General features: G+C 52.3%; 1 protein-coding gene and 1 pseudogene across 1 annotated transcript in view; one reads left to right on the top strand and one right to left on the bottom strand.

Annotated features, from left to right (window-relative positions):
* The window catches only part of LOC148182324 (serine/threonine-protein kinase PAK 3-like), a 226,917-nt gene that overhangs the window by 20,125 nt on the left and 186,761 nt on the right, over positions 1-20,031 (bottom strand). The window lies entirely within an intron of this gene.
* LOC148182326 (uncharacterized) lies at positions 7,394-8,449 on the top strand (annotated as a pseudogene).

The following is a 20,031-nucleotide window of genomic DNA, read 5'->3' as shown; positions in this document are numbered from 1 at the left end:
TTCCCCTCCTCCTCCATCTCTCGGCTGCTGGCGAGGAGCTCTGGGGTGAGCGGAGCGGGGCCGGGAGCCACTGGCAAAGGGCTGGGAGAGGGGGATGAGGGGAGCTGGGACAGGGGGAGAGGGGTTCTCAAGGAGGGGCTGCCAGTTAAGCCCAGGAGCCCCAAATCCCCTCGGTGTCCTGCCAGCCCCTGCCGGCGCTGTGGGGGCCGGGCCGTGCCCCAGTGCCGGCTCAGGGGGTGCTCCAGGCTGACGTGCTCCACCTGGCAGCTGGAGCTGAGCCCGCATTGCCGGGGGCGGTTTCCAGCAGCACCAGGAGCTGCTGGCTCCAGTCCCCGCTGGGGAGCACGGCAGTGGCCAGCACGTGGCCCGAGAGCTGCTGCTGGCCCTGGGAGCAGCTCAGCTGGATGTGGGCAGGGGAGAAATCCATCAGGGAGCAGAGCAGGTGGCCAGGGCCGGGCTGGGAGCTGGAGGGCACCAGCGAGATGGACACGCTGGGATGGGCAGGGGGGCTTGGGGACCCCCCAATGCGGATCTTCCTCCCCACAAGCCGCAGGGAATCGCTCCAGGGATCGAGTGCTGCGGGACAGGGAACCACGTTTCTTTCATCCCAAGCCCACCTTTCCCTCTCCTCTCTCCACCTTTCTCATCGTTCCCCCAGTCCATTGACCCCTCTCAATGCAATTTGGGTTTCCCAGCACCCTCCCCCACGCTTTGGGGTTCCAGCCCTCTCTTTTTCCCACTCTTGCCCCTTCCCAATCGTCCCTCCAATCTCCAGCCTCCTCCCCAGTGCTTGGATTTGGGGGTTCCAGGCTCCTCCTGCTCAGTCTGGGGGTCCCATCCCCCCTTTAAATCAATTTGGGAAGACCCTAGCAGATTTTTTTCTGGGAGGAATCCCTGAGTTACAGGATTTTTGGTGTGTAGGTTTCAAGAGGAACAGCTCTGTCTGGCATTTCTTTAACCCATGGTCTGCCGGGGAAGCACAAAAACGTTTCCCATTCCCATCCTTTCCTCATTTGGACTGGTTCATGAGCTGCTTTCTTGTTTCCTTTGCTATCTGTTCTCATCTATTTGTCAATAGCAGCTTGAGTCATTTACTTTTCCAGAAATTCTGTCTCCTTCTGCTAATAGATAATGTGATCCCATTCCACGGTGAAATGTTGTATTCATCATCTGAGTGGATTGGTTGGGAGGAAGGTCAGGAGCTGGAGCTGTGTGGTTGGTTATTATTTCAATGACATCCTGTAATCTGATTATCCCATTGAAATGAGAAATGGTTTCTCTGGTACCTGATGTGAATTTGTTTGGGTTCCCAGGGTCTGGTCCATGGTGTTGCAGGATTTGTTCTGGTGGCCGTTCATCTTTTCCCCATTTTTGGGTGCTCCCTCCAGCCAGGGCTGCATCAATTGTCAGCTTTTCTCTCACTAAATCACCACATACTTGGATTCCCAACTGATTTCCCTGGCCTTGTGGTAGCAAATAAACCCCAGTGGTCTGATACACCCTATATAACATAGACAGAGACAGCACAGGTTGGAGTGGGAACAGGGATGATTCCCCCCCACTTGTTTTAGTGAAGTTTTCACAACATTCTCCATTTTCTGTTTTCCTTTGCAGCTTAACCAATTTCTGCTGCAGAGTCAGATATCCTCACAATGGGCTCTGCCTTTAGCTGTGCAAATTCCATCTGTGCAAGCAGGCAGAGCTTGGGCTGAGGGGCAGAGGGAATCAGCCCAATTCCTCCTGCAGGCAGGAAGCCCCTGGGCCATTGTGCAGGCTTTGGGCCATCAGTGTTAATTTGCATTTCTAAAGCTCCTCTCCTGGCTGCCTGGAACAAAGCTTCTTTTCCTGGGCAGCTGTGGGTGATTCAAGTGTTCTCCCCACTTCCCTGCTGGTGCCTTCTTTGGTCCTTTTCTTTTTTTGACAAAAAAATATTCTATTAAAGGTTTATGAGTCAAAAGGGTCATCTTTAAAGCTCTTTTAGTTTTTCAAAATGCAGATTAAATGTGAACATAAGATAACTCATACCATCATTTTGCCATCACTATGAGCCACACACAAACATAAAAAGAAAAATTACAATGCAATTAAGTACTTTCTTTTTCTTCTGCTAGGACTAAAAACTGATTCTCACAACATTGTCCAAAAAATAACTGGCAATATAGAAGTAAAATTAGTATGAAAAATTATTCTAATGGTGTAGTCCTTTCACTGGAACTGTGAAAAGCAAGAACTCTTCAACAATGTCTTTAGAGAAAAAAGGCATTACTTGATTCTGGCCAGAATGTGCAACAGGAATAATTTCATGCACACATAGTCTGGGTGTGCAGAGAAAATCATTCCATGGCACATGAGTTTGACTAGATGTTTCCTAAATTTATACAGTCAGAACCCATAGAAATCCATTGGTTTAATGTTCATTGGTTTGAAGGTGTGGAGTTGTTAGGATTTGGTTTCCTGTTGCACCCGGATTTCTGTGCCTGTGATGTGAATTAGGTGGGCACTCCTGGATTTCCTGCTCAGCCTTTTCCAGACCAGGTGTCTCCAGCTGTGCCTGGGGCAGTGTCTGGGATAGATGTTGGTTGATGTTTGCTGCTGGGTGTTGATGTTTTGTTGATGGTCGTTATCTTGGTGTGAATCTTTTGGGCTATTCCCAGTCTGTTGAGATGTTAATTTCATCTCTGCCAAGTGCTGGAACATCCCTTTAAAAAAATCCTTTAAAATTCCTTTCCCCAAGGCAAAGGCAAACCAAGTCCCTTTAGAGAAATAAGATTTGAAGCCATTTTAAAGTTGGTCTATCTTGCCAGCAGCTAATCCCAGGCAGGGCAGAGTGTGAGTGGAATTGAGAGGCAGAGTGGAATTGTCCCGGTGCCTTCCCCAGCAGCTGTGGCGAGGGCAGGCACAGAAAGGCCTGAAGCTGCAAGAGTGAGAGCAAGGATTGTCCCGCAGTGGCTGGAGATGGCAAAGGAGGGTGCCCAGGCCGAGGATTTGAGCAGAGGATCTGTGGGCAGGCCCAGGGGCTTCCCCCGCTGGGGAGCCCTGGCTGCTGCTGCGTTGCCTTCAGTGCAGGCTCAGGGGTGGCCTGTTTAATATTCCCTTCCAATTCAGATTTCTGAGTCTGGAAGAGCCATGGCTGGGGCATCCATAATTTTATTTTTTTTCATTTTGATAAGATTTGTTCTCTTTCTTATGTCCACCCCGTAACATTGAGACTATCTGGGGCTAAAGAACTCACAAAATGTTCTGCCTAGAAAAGACAATCCTCAGTCCAGCTCCTGCAATTCCCTGTTAATTTTAAGAATTGTTCCAGCTTAATTTTAGGGCTGGGTAACATTATTTCTGAGATTCCCTGAACCCTCTCAGAGTCAATACAAGACAAAACTTCTGACAACATAGGTCCCAAATATTTAACCATTTTCTCTACCATTTGCTCTTTCTTTTTTTTCAGATACTCAAAGCTGCTTTTTAGCCTGCAAATGAAGCCATTTCACAGAGGCTTCCTCTACCTCTTCTCCTTGTCCTCCTGACTGGAGCAAGTCACCAACATCCTGCATTAAGCCAGTCCCTGGAGGTGAGGTCAATTCCTTTGATATTTCCTGCAAGGCTTGCCCCAATCAGGCCGGTGCTTCCGTGCATCCCTGCAGAAGGACCGTCCATGTCTTGAGCATTTTCCCTTCTACCTCTTGTTGCCAGCCCAAGGCAGAATTGTGTTTGCATCCTCTGGAAGTGGGCAGATCCCCAGAAAGCTTCTTTTGCATCAAGTTGTGAATGGCAGCAGTGTGAGGAGGGCACCTGGTTCAGGATGGTGTAAGGATCTGAGCCTGTGGGGTGCCTCGGTTTCATCATCTCATTTCTTCTTCTTGGGTCCTGCAGCATTCTGTGGATTCCATTGGATTTCTTGTTTGGCAGGATAGGAGCATTCTAGGGAGCCATCCCTGGCTCCCAAAGCCTTGCCTTGAGCAGGACTCACAGACAGGCTGTGAGCCCTTCCTTCCCTCCCTTGGAACAGGGGATTGCTTTTCGACACCTCTTGTCCTGGTTGCTTCAGGGAAATTTGGAGAGGCTCCATATCTAATTTTGCCAATTTCCCTGGGGCTGCCCACACTTGTGGGTTCACTTCAGCCTAGGCTCTGCCAGACATTTGACACAGAGGTAGAACAGAACCAGCCTCTGTATCACCTTTTGCAACATTAATTTGCATTCCCAATTTGGCCATCAAATCCCTTCCCAGTAAATTACAATCACAATTGTGAGCAAATAAAAGGTCCTGCATTTAAAACCCATCCCCCACATCTGCTAATAGTGGCTGAATAAAACACATCCACTCATCTTTCCCACTTAGTGCCTTAATTATTAAAATATTCACTAACACCTTTAGCTGTAAGATTCTGAGTGGATGGAGAGGCCCCTGTGTCCATCAGGAAAGGTCTCCTCTGGATCCAGAGCCACCCTGAATGTTCCCAAGGGCTGCAGTGTGGTGGGTCCCTGGTGGAATGGGAGCTGTGACACCGCTAAGAATCCGTGTCCATCAAGGGCTGGACTTGCTCGTGCTGAGGGTGCTCCTGTCTGTGCTTGCAGTGTCCTTGTGCCCTGCAGCTGGAAGGCTGATTCCTTGCCAGGGGCTGTTTGGGTGGGCTGTCCCCTGGCCAGGAGGGCAATGCCTGTGCCAGGTGCTTGTGGCCGAGGGTGTCCCCTGGGTGCTGGGGCCCCCTTGGGCCCTGGGCTTGATCCCTCAGGGGCTGTAGGAACTGTGCCATGGCCTTTGCCTTCAGCTTGGCCTTTTGCTCATCCCTTGCTGCATTCAGCTGCTGAGCCTTTGTGAGCAAGTGCTGCAGGGGCTTCTTCTGGCCCTGCTGCAGCCCCCCTCAGTGCCTGGGGGTGCTCATCCTGTGGCAGCTGCTGAGCTTTCTGCAAAATCCTTCCTTTCTCCAGGGACCCACCGGGAAATTCTTAAAAGATCATCTGGATCCTTGCAGGTCTAATGCCCATTTCTGAGCTGTTCCTTCCTCGTGCTCGCTGTGCTGAGGCTCCCCTCCCCAGCCCGTATCCCAGAGCCGGTCCCTGTCCTGCCGCAGTGTCCAAAGGCGGCCCCCCCGGCGGGCAGGGCCGGCAGCTCCACGGGGCCGGGCAGCGGCCGGGGCGTCCCGCAGCCTCCTGGGGGCCGGGGGCCACTGCCGGCCCTGCCCGGGGGGTGCTGGGCTCAGGCAGCGCCCGGCGCTGAGCCCCGGCTGCCCCACAGCCCCGGCCCGGCCCCACAGCTCCCCACAGGCCCCCAGCCCGTGCTCCCGGTGCCGCAGCTCTGCGCCCGCTCCTGCCGCTCCCAGCTCAGAGAAACCCCCTGAAATCCTGACCTCCTTCTTTTCCTGTCCTAAAAACTGGGATACAAAGGATCTGATGATAAGACCCTTCTGAAAAACATCCCAATCCTCAGTGTTTTTCTCTTTTTCCTCTTTTCTATCATTGTATTTCTTACCCCATAGATTCCTCCTGCTGCTTCTTCCCTTAAGCACATTCCTGCACACTCCCCTTCAGCCAATCCCTTCCAGCACACCAACATCATCCATCCCCTGTTGTCTAAATCCCTTCTGGACTTCCCTTCTTGCCCCCCTGGGTGTCCATGTCCTTAATTCCCTCTGGGAGAATGTGCAAACGACCTCCACATGCTCCCAAGTGACCCTTGAGAGATATTTTGGGATCCTCATCCCTTTTGCTGGGACCCCATTGTGGCTTTCCCTTTTGTCCCCTCCCTGGGTGCCCTGCCATGTTTACTCCCCGAAGATGCCACTGGAGTCACTGCTGAGATTTTCAGTGCTCTCTCCCTGCCGACTCTTGAGAGCCCCCCTGATCCGTCCCTCGTCTGTCTCCTGCTCACTCTCGGGTACCCAATCAATCCCCGGTGCCGCCGCCAGCCGAGGGAGCCGATCCCCCAAACTGGGTGAGGCACCTTCAGCTGCACTCACTGCCCGCCGGCCCGGACGGTGGAAGGAATTGCGGAGGAGCCCCAAGGTGTGTGGAAAAATTGACATCCCCAGAGGTTTCTGTCCACAAGGAAGACAGAGGAGTCCTGTCAAAGTAATTTCATTCATAAGAAAGTGGATGAGGCCATGGGACATTTCTAATGAGATTTCTCCAATTGCTGGAGGACGCAGCCTCCTTTTCATCCTAATTTTCTTGGTCACATCTCCCTCTCCCTTTCCCCATTGGCTGAAGTACTGGAGAGGTACAGACTTCCCAATGCACCTTCTACATACCCCCTTAATATGCACCCCACTTTTGTATAGCTAAGGATATTGATGGCTGTGTTAAGTCTTTGTTGTTCTTCTGGAAGTTGATGAATTTAGCAGGACCTTGGCTGAGCAGCAGTCTGTGTCATCAATTAATAACATTTTGTGCAGCTGATGGCTCCTCCTGTCACTTCCTTATGTCCCTGGCCCTATGTGCAATGAGGTTGACAGGATCAGTTTGTAAAGAGCCTTTGTTGTTCTTCCTTTGCTGGGGTTCCCCCGTTTTGGGGCCATCCCCCCTGGAGCAGGGTGTCCCCCCTTGGTGCAGGCGCAGGGCTCAGGCAGGGCTGAGCCAATCAGAGCGCGCGGCGCTGATGACTCATCAGTGTCCAGGCAGAGCCGCAGCTGCCAGCGTTGCCCAGCTGGAGCCCAGCTGCGCCCCTCCCCCCCGGGCCTTGGCGCCCCCCTTGAGGGGAATTTGGGGAGGTGGGAGGGGGGGGCGCCAAGCCGGGGCCCCCCCGCGCTGTGGTGGCGGGAGCGGCTGCAGTGGGGAGCGAGTGCGGGCGGAAGCGGCCGAGAGCCCAGCGCTGCCCCAGGCCGAGCTGGCCCAGCTCCATCCGTGCCCCTGCGGTGGGATGCTGTGGGACTGGGGGGGAAGAGGGAGGCGGCAGTGGGTGCTGGGCCTGGGGGCAGGAGGAGAAGGGAAGGAGAAGCAGGGTTGAAGACCGGAATGGTCAAAGGATGCACGTGGGAGGAGAAGGTGGGATTGTGCAGGAGGAGAAATAGTAGGAGGAAGAGGAGTGTGAGGAAGAGTAGGGACACATGAGGAAGAGGAGCAGGAAGAGGAAGCAGCACAAGGTTCTCTCCCTGCCTGTGTGTGCAGTCCCAGGAGTGTTTGCCTGCCCACAGTCAGCAGGTGACCGGGGAGGGGGATCCATGATTTTCACCGGGCTGAATCTTGGTGTTTCTGAGTTTTATTGGGCTAAATGTTGGTGCCTTGTTTTCTTGCAGGGCCTGAATCTTTTTATTCTGGAGGAGGTTTGCCTGACTTTCGGGTCTGGGTAGTTTTTGATCACTGTTTTTATGTTTGGAGGATGTTTGTGCTGAATCTTGGTGTGTAGTAGGCTCTTGCAGACACAAGATGCCCAATGACTTCCTGGGATGAACTTGGGCAAGGAGGAACCCCCAGCCCAAAGCACTGTGCTTTTATTTTTTCCCCACCCAGGATTTTCATTCCCGCACCGTTGCCAGATGGAGGAGAAGGAAAAGCCCCAGAGATCCCGCACAAGGAGGGGCTGCAAACCCAGCCCAGGGAGCTGCGAGGAGGAAAGATCCCCCCTGTGCCAGGAACATGGCCAGAGATTCAGCCGCAGCTCAGAGCTGGGGGAGAAGCCCCACAGGTGCTTGGAATGTGGGAAGAGCTTCAGCTACAGGTCCTTCCTGTTCCGGCACCAGGTGATTCATACTGGGGAAAAGCCCTACGAGTGTGGGGAATGTGGGAAGAGCTTCAACCAGAGCTCCAGCCTTTGGAAACACCAGAGGATCCACACTGGGAAACAGCCCTATGAGTGTGGGGAATGTGGGAAGAGCTTCAGAGATATCTCTCACCTGATGACACACCAGGTGATCCACACGGGGGAACGGCCCTACACCTGTTTGGAATGTGGGAAGAGCTTTGGGTGGAGCGCTGCCCTGAGGGCACACCAGCGCATCCACACTGGGGAGAGGCCCTATGAGTGTCCCCAGTGTGGGAAGAGGTTTCGAACCAGCTCCGATGTCCTCCTACATGAGCGGATTCACACAGACGAGAGGCCCTTCCGCTGCCCCGACTGCGGGAAGGGCTTCAAGCACAACTCCACCCTCACCATCCATCAGCGCATCCACACTGGGGAGAGGCCCTACGAGTGTCCCCAGTGTGGGAAGAGCTTCTCACAGAGCTCTGACTTGACCAAACACCAACGGAGGCACCACTAAGGGAAGCCCTGCAAGTGCCCCGAGTGCGGGAAGAGCTTCGTGCGCTGCTCCAGCTCCATCCCCCATGGGAGGATCGGCGTTGGATGATCCCCAGTGACCCCCGTTGGGCAGAGCCCTGGTGATCCGTGGTCCTGGTGATCCGTGTTGGGAAGACACCTGGCTGGGAGGCTCCACATCTTCCTGGCTCCTTGTAGGTACCTGGATGAAAGCAGGGGAATGAAAATCCAACAGGATACAGAATGACAATGGGAAATGTTGACTTTAAATCCTTGAGAACCTTTTGCCTCAGGAGCTCTGTGGGCAGAGAAAAGGGGGTGACACCAGTCATGGGGGGCCCAAGGGGAGCACACACGCTCTGTGGGGGGGGAGGACACGACCCCCTGGGACCCCCCCTCACCTTCCTGCACAGGCAGAAGCCGAGCCCCAGTGCCAGGAAGACGAAGCCTAACACGGAGACTCCAATCCCCGTCAGCATCTTGCTGTGGGCAGCGTCTGACAGCATTCCTGGGGCATCTGCAGAGGTCAGGATCCCCAAAACCTCTCACAGACACGCCAAGCCCCTCCAAGGACCCTCCCAATCTCTCGCAGCCAACCCAGGACCCTCTGAAACCTCCTTTGGAGTCACTAATTTTAAAAAATTAGGTATTTTATAAAAATTGGAAATCTTAGTTAGAGATAGGTTTTGCTGGAACTAGTTAGAGTTAATGATGAAGGCAGAAGCAGGATTTGAGATAATCAATCTCAGACTTAGGTAAAAAATTACTTTTCATTGTATGTTTGTTTGAATGTGCTTATAATGAGAAAAGAGAAACTGATAAACGGGTTCAGAAAGATCACAGACCTTACATCTGGAAACCCATTTCAAAGTCACAAGGGAGGAAACTGGAGTTGTGTCAAATGTCATTTGTAATGTCACCCATTGTAAAGGTGGAAAGGTGAGAGTGAGGAAGAGCGGTTTTCCTTCATCTCTTGATGACCCCTCCTCGCCAAAATGACCCCCTCCTCAAATTAGGGAGCCCACCACACAGGCATAATGACTTTTTAAACTCATTGCTGTGAATTTTAATCCAAAGTGGGGAATGGGAGATGTTAGCATTGTGAATATGTATTAGTATTTTGGATATTTAAGACTTTTGTAAATAAACAGACACTGGAATCTTTTGTCAACTTGCAGTGCATATTAAGGGGTGACTCCCGCACTCGCCCAGTGCTGTGATTAAACATTCACTTTGTAACTTTAAACTGTTGGAGAGGTTTTTTTGTCCATTAACAGATTGATGCTGATACCAGATCAATATTGCTATTTTGGTAAATCACTGCCAGTCTCTCCCCAGGACTCACCAGAGCCCCTCCTGTTCCTCTCAGGATCCCACAGCCCCCTCCCAATTTCTCCCCACTACCCCTGGACCCTCAAACCCTCTCCCAGTCCCTTCCCAGCCCCACCAGGACTCATCAAGACTCCTCCCAGTCTCTTCCCAGCACAACCAGCCTCATCCCAATCCCTGCTTTCCAATCCCCAATCTCCTGCCAGCTCCTCCAGGCTCACTCAAATCCCTCCCAGTGACACCCAGCACCCCCAAACTCCCTCCCAGGGTCCACCAGGATCCCCAGAACCTCATCCCACCCTCCCCAACATCCTTCAAACCCCTTCCCAGCCATCCTAAGCACCTCAATCCAGTCCCCAGTTTAAACCAGTCTATCTCAAACTCCCTCCCAGTTGTGATAAATGTAACCTTGGATAAAAATTCGTGAAAAAATAAATAAGTATATAACTAGATTTATAACAATGTAAAAAGTATATAAAATATAGTGTGGCCGAAGAATTTCCCCAAACCCAGCAGTAACTACCCATTCAGGTGGTAACGACCCTAGGACGTTCATCAGCCTGAAAGAAAAAGCAGGACACGAATGATTAAGCTAAACAAAGAAAGGAGCCAGGCCGAGATGGCTATCAACTCCACACCGCACCTGGGCACCCCTTCCTGCAAACCCCAACTGAAGATGCAAACAGGACATGAACCATCAGGCTGACAGGGAAAGGCTCCGACGAGATACTCATCACCGGACCTGAACACCCCGCCTTGCAGGCCACCGTTGGGGAAGCAATCAGGCAGACAAAGGGAAAAAGTCCAGCCGAGATATCCATCAGCTCCAACCCGGATCCAACCATCCCATCCAGATGGCCTGAACCAAAATGAAATCAAGGAACACCCAGAACTTCTTTACATATGAGGAGACTCTGTCCGGACGTCTATTTGACTCTATTCTCCAACGCCAGGAAATCAATTCATCCAACAATCAAGGACCCTTGGTGAATGGTGCCTGCCTGGAATTTGGCCTCAAGGCACAAAATCCCTATAAAAACCCCGGACAGTCTACCCTCCTTCGTGGATTTGGGAACACCTATACCTTTGGGTATAGACCCCTGTCCACCCAGCGCTGCGCTGTTTGTTTTATTGTGGTTTTTCCTCATTGTTTATTTTTTATAAAAATTGTTTTATAATAAATTGTTCTTTTATTTAACCCAAATTTGCCTTTGCATTTATAACATCATGAACCAGTCCAAATGAGGAAAGGATGGAAATGGGAAACGTTTTTGTGGTTCCCTGGCAGACCATGGATTAAACTAATGCCAGACAGAGCTGTCCCCCTTCAAACCTACACCCCAAAAATCCTGTAACTCAGGGATTCCTCCCAGAAAAAAATCTGCTAGGATCTCCCCAAACTGAGTGAAAGGGGGGATGGGACCCCCAGACTGAGCAGGAGGGGCCTGGAACCCCCAAATCCAAGCACGGGGGAGGGGGTTTGAGATTGGAGGGACGATTGGGAAGGGGCAAGAGTGGGAAAAAGAGATGGCTGGGACCCCCAAAGCGTGGGGGAGGGTGCTGGGAAACCCAAATTGCATTGAGAGGGGTCAATGGATTGCGGGAACGATGAGAAAGGGGGAGAGAGGAGAGGGAAAGGTGGGCTTGGGATGAAAGAAACGTGGTTCCCCTTCCCACAGCACTCGATCCCTGGAGCGATTCCCTGCGGCTTGTGGGGAGGAAGATCCGCATTGGGGGGTCCCCAAGCCCCCTGCCCATCCCAGCGTGTCCATCTCGCTGGTGCCCTCCAGCTCCCAGCCCGGCCCTGGCCACCTGCTCTGCTCCCTGATGGATTTCTCCCCTGCCCACATCCAGCTGAGCTGCTCCCAGGGCCAGCAGCAGCTCTCGGGCCACGTGCTGGCCACTGCCGTGCTCCCCAGCGGGGACTGGAGCCAGCAGCTCCTGGTGCTGCTGGAAACCGCCCCCGGCAATGCGGGCTCAGCTCCAGCTGCCAGGTGGAGCACGTCAGCCTGGAGCACCCCCTGAGCCGGCACTGGGGCACGGCCCGGCCCCCACAGCGCCGGCAGGGGCTGGCAGGACACCGAGGGGATTTGGGGCTCCTGGGCTTAACTGGCAGCCCCTCCTTGAGAACCCCTCTCCCCCTGTCCCAGCTCCCCTCATCCCCCTCTCCCAGCCCTTTCCCACCGCCTCCCGGCCCCGCTCCGCTCACCCCAGAGCTCCTCGCCAGCAGCCGAGAAATGGAGGAGGAGGGGAAGGAGGGGAAGGAGGAGGAGCGGGAGGAAGAGGAGGGGCAGAGGAGGAGCAGGAACTGCAAGAGGAGCAGCAGAGGAGGCCCCACGTGCGTCCATCGCTCTCTGGATCTGCAGCCCCTTCGCGCCGGGAGCATCGGGCCCCGCATCCCGCAGCTCACCAGGGACAGGAACCTCGCCCCGAAGGTCTTGGGCCGTCCTGGCAGGATTTGTTTGAAGGGGAAGGGATATCTGGAGCTCACTCGAAGCATCTTAGGGGCTCCCTGTTTCTTTTTCTGGGCACGGGCAGGGCGGACAGAGCGATGTTTGGATCTTGCAGGACTCCAAAGCTGATCTGAGATGCCCGGTACCGGCAGGGAGGGGAGCAGCGAAAAGGGGGGAGCCCCGGGAGTGCCGGAGCCTGAAATGGGGGCCTGGAGAGGGGGGACCCCGAGAGCCGGGAGTGAGGGGAGCCTGGAGAAGGGGCAGCCTGGACAAGGGATGAGCCTGCAGAGGGGGAAGCCCTGGGACACCAAAGTGGGGACCCCAGAGAAGGGGAACCTCAGAAGGGATTTTTTCCTCTCAGTCCTGATGCTTTAGAGATTTTCATGGACACAAGACACCTGATGACTTCTAGAGAAGGACTTGGGCAGGAGGAAGCCTGAATCCTAGGTGGTCACCCCTTGTTTTTCCCCCCAAGCCAGACTTCTCATGCCCAAGCGTTAGACAAATGGAGGAGGAGGAGGAGGCAGAGAGGAAGATGCTCTGGGACCCCCAGGCAACAACGGTCAGTACAATAGTGGAGGCAAAAGCATTATCACCAAATCCATCAGCCCAGAGGGCAGAACTGGTTGCCTTAACCAGAACACTAGAATTAAGCGAAGGGAAAAGGGTAAACATATGGACTGGCTCAAAGTATGCTTTTGGAGTAGTGCATGTACAGAGAGCACTGTGGAAAGAAAGAGGACTGCTGTCTTCTCAAGGCACACACATTAAACATCAAGATGCAGTCCTGCAATTAATAAAAGCAGTACAAAAGCTGGAGCAAGTAGCAATCATGCACTATAAAGCTCAACAATCAGGAAACTCCAAAATTCATGAGGGAAATCGGAAAGCAGACTGGACAGCCCAACAAGCTGCTCGAGAAGTGCAAACTGCAATGGCATTGATACCTTTAAAAACTAATGTATCTCAATTCAATTTACCCCCAGAACCAAAATATTCAAAAGAAGATGAGAAATTGGGACGCTCACCGAATGCACAGAAGAATTCAGAAGGGTGGTATGTGACTACACAGGGACAAGTAGTGGTACCCCCCTTGATAATGAGAGAAGTTCTACAAATTAAACATAACAAATGTCATTGGAGTGCAGAGACATTGGTGAAATTGTTAAAACCAAATTTAATTTCAGAACGGATGTTAACAATGGCAAAATCAGTAATGTCAAAATGTGAAATTTGCTTAAAGAACAATCCAGTGGCTAGACGACAGGCACAATTCGGGAAAATTCGGGTAGGAGTAGAACCAGGAGATTATTGGCAAGTAGTTTTTGTAGAATTACCCAGAACTCGAGGATACAAATATCTACTGGTAGGGGTTGACACATTTTCAGGATGGCCAGAAGCTCTTCCCTGTTGCACAAATCAAGCAAAGGACACAGTCAAGTGGTTACTGCAAGAAATCATTCCAAGATTTGGGGTGCCTCTAGGAATATCATCAGATAGGGGCCCACATTTCACAGCCACAGTAGTGAGGGAGGTGAGTAGGTTACTGGGAATAGCTTGGCATCTCCATACACCATGGAGACCCCAATCCAGTGGACAGGTAGAGAGGATGAATCAGACATTGAAGAGGCAAATCAGCAAAATATGCCAAGAGGCTAAATTGCAGTAGCCACAAGCTTTACCAATAGCACTGCTGAGGATTCGGATAAAGCCTAGAAGCAGGATGTCAGTCAGTCCTTATGAGATATTGGATGGGAAACCATATGAATGCCCTGAACCTGATCCAAATGTACATGTTACAGGGAAGCAAGAGGTGTATAATTATGTTCTGTCTCTTGGAAAAGCTCGAGCTCGACTTCAGAGCACCCTTGTGTGGAACAGGCCGCTGACTCTTGAGAATCCAGTTCATGACATCCCCTCAGGAGATGAAGTGTACGTTAAAAGCTGGAAAGAAGAACCATTAAAAGAAAGGTGGAATGGACCCTATCAGGTACTGTTAACTACCTTGACAGCAGTCAAAGGAGCTGGACTGGATCTCTGCATACATTACACCAGAGTGAAGAAGGTTTCCCCTGCACTGTGGACTGCACAAACTGTAGGGCCAACAAAGCTGCAGATAAAGCAGGTTTGATTGTTTCAAATATCTAGGTTGCTAGTGACTGTAATGGTGATTATTTTATGGCCTTTAGTGCCATCAGTTGGAATCAATGTTATTTTGGGATGTGAAATGCAAAAGGATCAGCTGACAACTCTTCATTTTAGAATGAAGAGGGATGTGGGGCTGCAGCCAGAAACACAAGTGATAAAAGTCTCTAAGACTATTCAGACAGAAAATGGGATGATTGGATTAATTAAAGATTTTGCCAACATGCAGAACACCAGGAAAATAACTGCCTGTCTGCCAATACCAAAGGCAGCAGGAGACCCAATAAATTGGGGAATTGTAACATCAAAATTACCTGAAATACAGAAGAATAAAAATGAAAATGTGAGCTGTGTATTGCAAATAGATTACGAGTACCAAAATAAGACAGTGTTTGAAAATGCTGTGAAGCCAAAGTATTCATCTATATGGGATTGTCATGAAAATGGAGGAAAGTATGAACCAAAACTAGGCTGGTATGGGGGATTAGGGAATTATGGATGGTGTTATGAAAAGATAGCAAAGGTCATTAAAGAAAAGATTCCAGTATCAAAGTGGAAGTGTGAAGGACAGGAAGGAAAAGATCGGGCTGAAGCTTGGGACAGTGCATGGTCAATGAGTGTGCTTCAGAAATTCCAATCTATGGCAGATAGCCCTTGGTGCATTAAGTGGGAAGGCTCTGAAAATGAAACAGATCCAGGGATATGGAACACTGCAACCAGTAGTAGAATGGAGGCAGACAAAGTGAATTGGTGAGTATGGAACAAAACTTAGGACTGTACTTCTGATGATGGAGAAATAAAACAAATGCCACTGCTAGTGGAAGCTCTGCAAATTGGATGTGCCTGCAGAGGAATCAAACATAAACAAGGTGAAATAAATGACAAGATAGGACAAGTGATCCAAAAGGTAATATGTAGCACAAGTACAATTCAGAGTCCAGGCCAATTTGGATGGGCAGCAAGTGATGGCAGCTGGACAACACATCTGCCTGTAGGTGAAAAAGTAAAAGAGATTACTTTAGGCCTCCCCACCTTATGCCCAATTTGGAAAAGATCCCCACTCAAGGGAGAACATGAACTTCTGCAAATAAGGACAAGACGAGAAGTTCAGGAAAACAAAGCTGAAGATGAAGAAAGATGGCAGGAACCCTCCAGTAGTGTAAAATTTGAGTGGGCTCTGGAATCCTTGTTTGGTCCAATAGCAAATTATAATACTAGAAAGATGTTGTACAAACTTACAGACCAGGTAGAAAGATTGGCAAGAGTTACCAAAGAGGGATTTAGAGAGCTAAATGTACAATTACAAGCCACAACTAAAATGACCCTGCAAAACAGATTTGCTTTAGATATGTTATTGTTGAAAGAACACGGAGTATGCGGGTACCTAAAAGGACAAATTGATCACTGCTGCATCCACATCCCAAATGGAACAGCAGATGTAGAACACGACATTAATCAGTTAAAACAAATAGAAAATGAAGCACAGGAAGAGAGGGAAGATCTGACCACAAGTTGGGTAGATAAAATTTTTGAAGGGTTAGGATGGAATGTGAGCTCATGGATCAAATCTATTCTTGAGAGTCTGATAATCCTACTGATTGTGTTCTTAGCAATCTGGTTAATCTGTGCAGTTCTGAAAGGAGAGATAAAGAAAAGAGTATCCTGGGACCAGAAGACGATAAAGGCGCTGACACTGGACAGAGATCCACATCTGCATTTGTCATCTCCAAGTCCTCCAGAGTGTAACAACGCTTACAACTGTGGATTCGAAGATGAACACCAAGTATAAACACAGAAAAAGGACTGCATATAGTGAAAGCATTACACTTACTATAGTAAAGTGAAATATTTTCAAAGGGGGGAAATATGTTACTATGGTGTTAAATGCTTCTGAAAATGCTTCTTAAAATCATGTAGAGGCAGGCCAAAAGGGTATTAGGGATGGTCTAGCAAGCTGGAATGTTTACGGTAACGGGAACTGGTACTTGGGGTCTCCAAGATACCCACCCAGAGATAAGATTTGTACATGTTCATACAAGGATGAGCTAACTCTCATGAAGCAATATCGATAAAGTTAATGAAGCAATATTAATGAAACAATATTGATAAGGTTGTTACAGTGATTACTGCTACAGCTGAAATTGTAGAAATATGTGCACTTTGGACAAAGACGATGGAGCTCGATTTGCGTTGCTGATACCCCCAGTTCCAATACGCTTCATTAAAGCACCTGCATACAATCAATCTACAATTAGGTGTTTTCCTGAATGCTAACAAAGACAGATCAAAAACTTCCCAAACACCAAAAATCTGATATCCCCCCAAAATAGTAAGATTCAGCTCCCATAAAAAAAACAAAGCACCAACATTCAGCCCAATAAAGCTCAGAAACTCCAAGATTCAGCCCCGTGAAAATCGTGCATCTCCCTGCCCGGGCACTCGCTGCATGGGGGGGTGAGGGGGGCAATGAGGCCGGGCCGGAGCAGGGGGTGCCTGAGAGAGGCCCCGAGCCCGGGGGAAGCCCCTGCAGAGCCATGGAAGTGGCTCCTGGCCGGACTCGGGGATCCCCCTGGCGATCCCCGCTGGAGCAGCCTGCTCCTGAGGGACTCTGTCCCCTGGGAGGGACCCCAGGCTGCAGCAGGACAAGGATTCCTGGCCCTCAGGGGGAGGCAGTGACATGACCTGACTGTGACCCCCATCCCTGTGCCTCTGGGCGGGGAGGGGGACGGACAGGGGCAGAAAGTTAAGCCCGGGAAGGAGGGACAGCTGGGGGGAAGATGGATTTCCGTAGGAATCACTTTACTTCTCGTTTTCTTGTTCTGACATGTTTGATAATAAATTCAATTAATTTCCCCAAGTCAGGTGTGCTGTGCCCGTGACCAAGGATTGAACTGTCCCCACCCTCATCCAGACCCCCGAGCCTTTCCTTCTGTGTTCTGCTCCCCGCCCGGGGCAGGAAGGAGAGTCACAGAGTTTTGGCCTCGCTCCGGCATGCCCTGCTCCATCCCGGACTCACCCCCAGCTCCCAGCGCCCTCAGCTCCCGGGCACCCCGAGCTCCCGGCGCTTCAGCGCAGCGGCGCTTCCTTGGCCTCCTGCCCGGGCCGGGCCCAGCGCCGGGGCCGCTCCTCAGCCGAGGGTGCCGAGAAATGGCGGAGCTCAGCCCAAGGCAGGCGAGTCCGTGCCGTGTGCAGAGCCCGCCGCTGGCTGCGATTGGCTGTTTCTGCCGTCACTCGTGGTTCTGGCGCGCGCTGATTGGGCAGAGCGGGGACAAGCCCGGCCCCGCTGGCGCCCCCAGGGCGGCCGTGGGGCAGGAGAGCCGCCATTGCCGGAGCGTCTGTGCGGGCCCGGCAGCGGCGGCAGCAGCGGCCGGAGCCCGGTGAGGCGGCGGCGGAGCTCGGAGGTGGCCCCGGCCAGCGAAGCGCCCCGGGCCCAGCGCAGCCACCTCCGGCCTCCCGACACGAAGCGGGACGAGCCAGCGCTGCTCCGCCACCGCCTCCTGCCGAGGCCCCAGCGGCAAGGAGACCGCGGGCAGCCGCTCCCGCAGCGCCCTCAGCCCAGGGCCAACACGGGCCGGCCACGGCACAAGCCACCCGCCACAGCCCCCTGCCGCCCCCTCCCGGGCCCGCAGCGAGCCCCGAGCCCCCGCAGAACCGAGCGCGGCTCCCACCTGCGATGGCCGGGGCCGCCTCCGAGCTCCGCCGCCGCCTCACCGGTTGTTATCAATGAAATCAGAATTTTGACAACTAGGTCCCTTGGGTTAATGGCAGTTTAATTAAACATGAATACAATTTAGTAAATTGAATAGTGATTTGGTATAAATACAGTTTAATAAAATAATTTTACAAATTATAAGAATTTATATATATAATCTGCCAGTAATTAAGTATGATTAAAGTATAAGCAAAACCGACCGGGGTATGGGGAGGGCTTCTCACCCTGCCTCACTTACAAAACAAAGCACTTCAAGCTAAACTTATATACTGTATGCTTATACATATTCATTAGTGTTTCCCGTAAGTTTCCTCCTATTTCCAATTTTTCTGACTTTACGTCACTTTTCTTTATGGCACATACTTCACTTGTTGTTGGGGGGTCTTCAGTCTTCTTTTGGGGGTCTTTTGGCGAAGGCTTCTCCTCTTCCTCGTTGTTCTTTGGATAACCTTACAGGTTTGCGTGTGCGTACTAAGCGTTGTGTTATGTTACCCTACTAATTAGTCTTACATTTACTGATTTTTAGCCTCAATGCCTAAAATCGCTCTAATTTTGTCCATTTCAAGGCCATTTTAGCCTTGAGACATCACTTACTTTCCAAACTACATCCTGTACCTTAATTTTAACATGTAACATCTGTAAAGGGGTACATCTGCCTCATAACAGCAATTCTTTTGATTGCTTCTAATAATAACTTTAATAATAGTAACAATTTAGTCAGCACGAATCAATTCCATTTATTACAAGACCAATTCCCTGGAATTCCCCTTTTCCTCCCATCTTTCACTTCTCCCAGACTACGTCCCCGGGATCCGCCCGCCTCTCCCCACCCCAGCCCCCCTTTCCCGTCACCCGGGGACCCCCTGGACCCCCATTCCTGCCTTTCCCAGCTCCCAGACCCCGCTCTCCTCAACCCCAGGGACCCCTGGACCCCCTTTCCTGGTCACAGGGACCCCCTGGATCCCCCACCGCGCCTCTCCCAGCCCCCTCCTTGAACCTTGGACCATTCCCGGCTCTCCCGGTTCCGCTTCCTGACCTTTGGACGCCCCCAGAACCCCAAATCTCTGCGTCCCCCCAGTTCTCCACCCCCTGCGCGTCCTGTGGGGGGGTCCTGGGTGGTCCCAGGGAGGATTCAGGGGAATTCCCAGGATTTCCTCCGTCCCCTCCCCGCGCTCTCCCGGTCACTTTCGCGTCTCCCAAGCTGCGGGGGCTGCCCCCGGCACCGGGACCCCCCTGAACCGCAATTCCTGGGCACCGGGAACCTCTGCACTTCCATTTCCGAGCGAAGCCCCCTTCCGGGCCACAGAGACCCCCTTGGACGTTCATTTCGGGGCACCGGGACCTCCCTGTACCCCCTTCCCCAGCCCCGAAAACCCCTGCACCCCCTTATCTGGAACATGTAACTCCCTGAACCCCCATTCTCGGGCACGGAAACCTCCCTGAACCCCCATTTTCAGACACCGGGACCCCTTGAATCCCAGAACATGGGAAGGAACCCCCCTGAACCCCATTCCGCTGCACCAGGACCCCCTAAGCCCCCCATTCCTGTGAACAGGAACCCCCCTGCACCCCCTTTCCCAGCACCGGATCCCCACCATGCCATTATCTGGCAGCGGGACCCCCCTGAACCCTGATGACCAGGAAGGGACCCCCTCCGAACCCCATTTTCTGGGCACCAGGACCCCTCTGCATCCCCTTATGCAGCACTGGGACCCCCTGAACCCCCATTCCGCTGCACCAGGACCCCCGTGCACCCCCTTACCCGGGACTGGAACCGTCCCAAACCCTCCATCCTCACACACCGGGACCCCCCTGTACCCCCATATCCAGCATGGGGATCCCCCTGCAGCCCCATATTCAGCCCCCCGCACCCCCTTTCCCGCCCCTCCCCCTCTCGGAGACCCCAGCCCCCACTTTTCCTTGACCCCGGGAGCCCCTGAACCTCCGTTCCTGGGCATGGGGACCCCCTGCACCCCCTTCTCCGGGACTGGAACCCCCTCCTGGACCCCCTTCCCGTGCTCTGGGACCCCCCGCCCCCCGTTCCCGGGCATCCCGCCCTTCCCAGACCCCCGAGCCGCCCTTTTCCTTCACCTTTACACCCCCAGATCTCCCAAATTTCCGTGTCCCACCAGTTCTCCACACCCGGCGCATTCTCAAGCGAGGTCCCAGGGGGTCCCAGGTGGTTCCCAGAGGGCTCCAGG

This window comes from Pseudopodoces humilis, chromosome 33 (genome assembly GCF_049639895.1).
Source record: "Pseudopodoces humilis isolate 2021_Gansu_Grassland_sample_001 chromosome 33, ASM4963989v1, whole genome shotgun sequence".
Taxonomy (NCBI): Eukaryota; Metazoa; Chordata; class Aves; order Passeriformes; family Paridae; genus Pseudopodoces; species Pseudopodoces humilis.
This window is presented reverse-complemented; position numbering and strand designations above follow the sequence as displayed.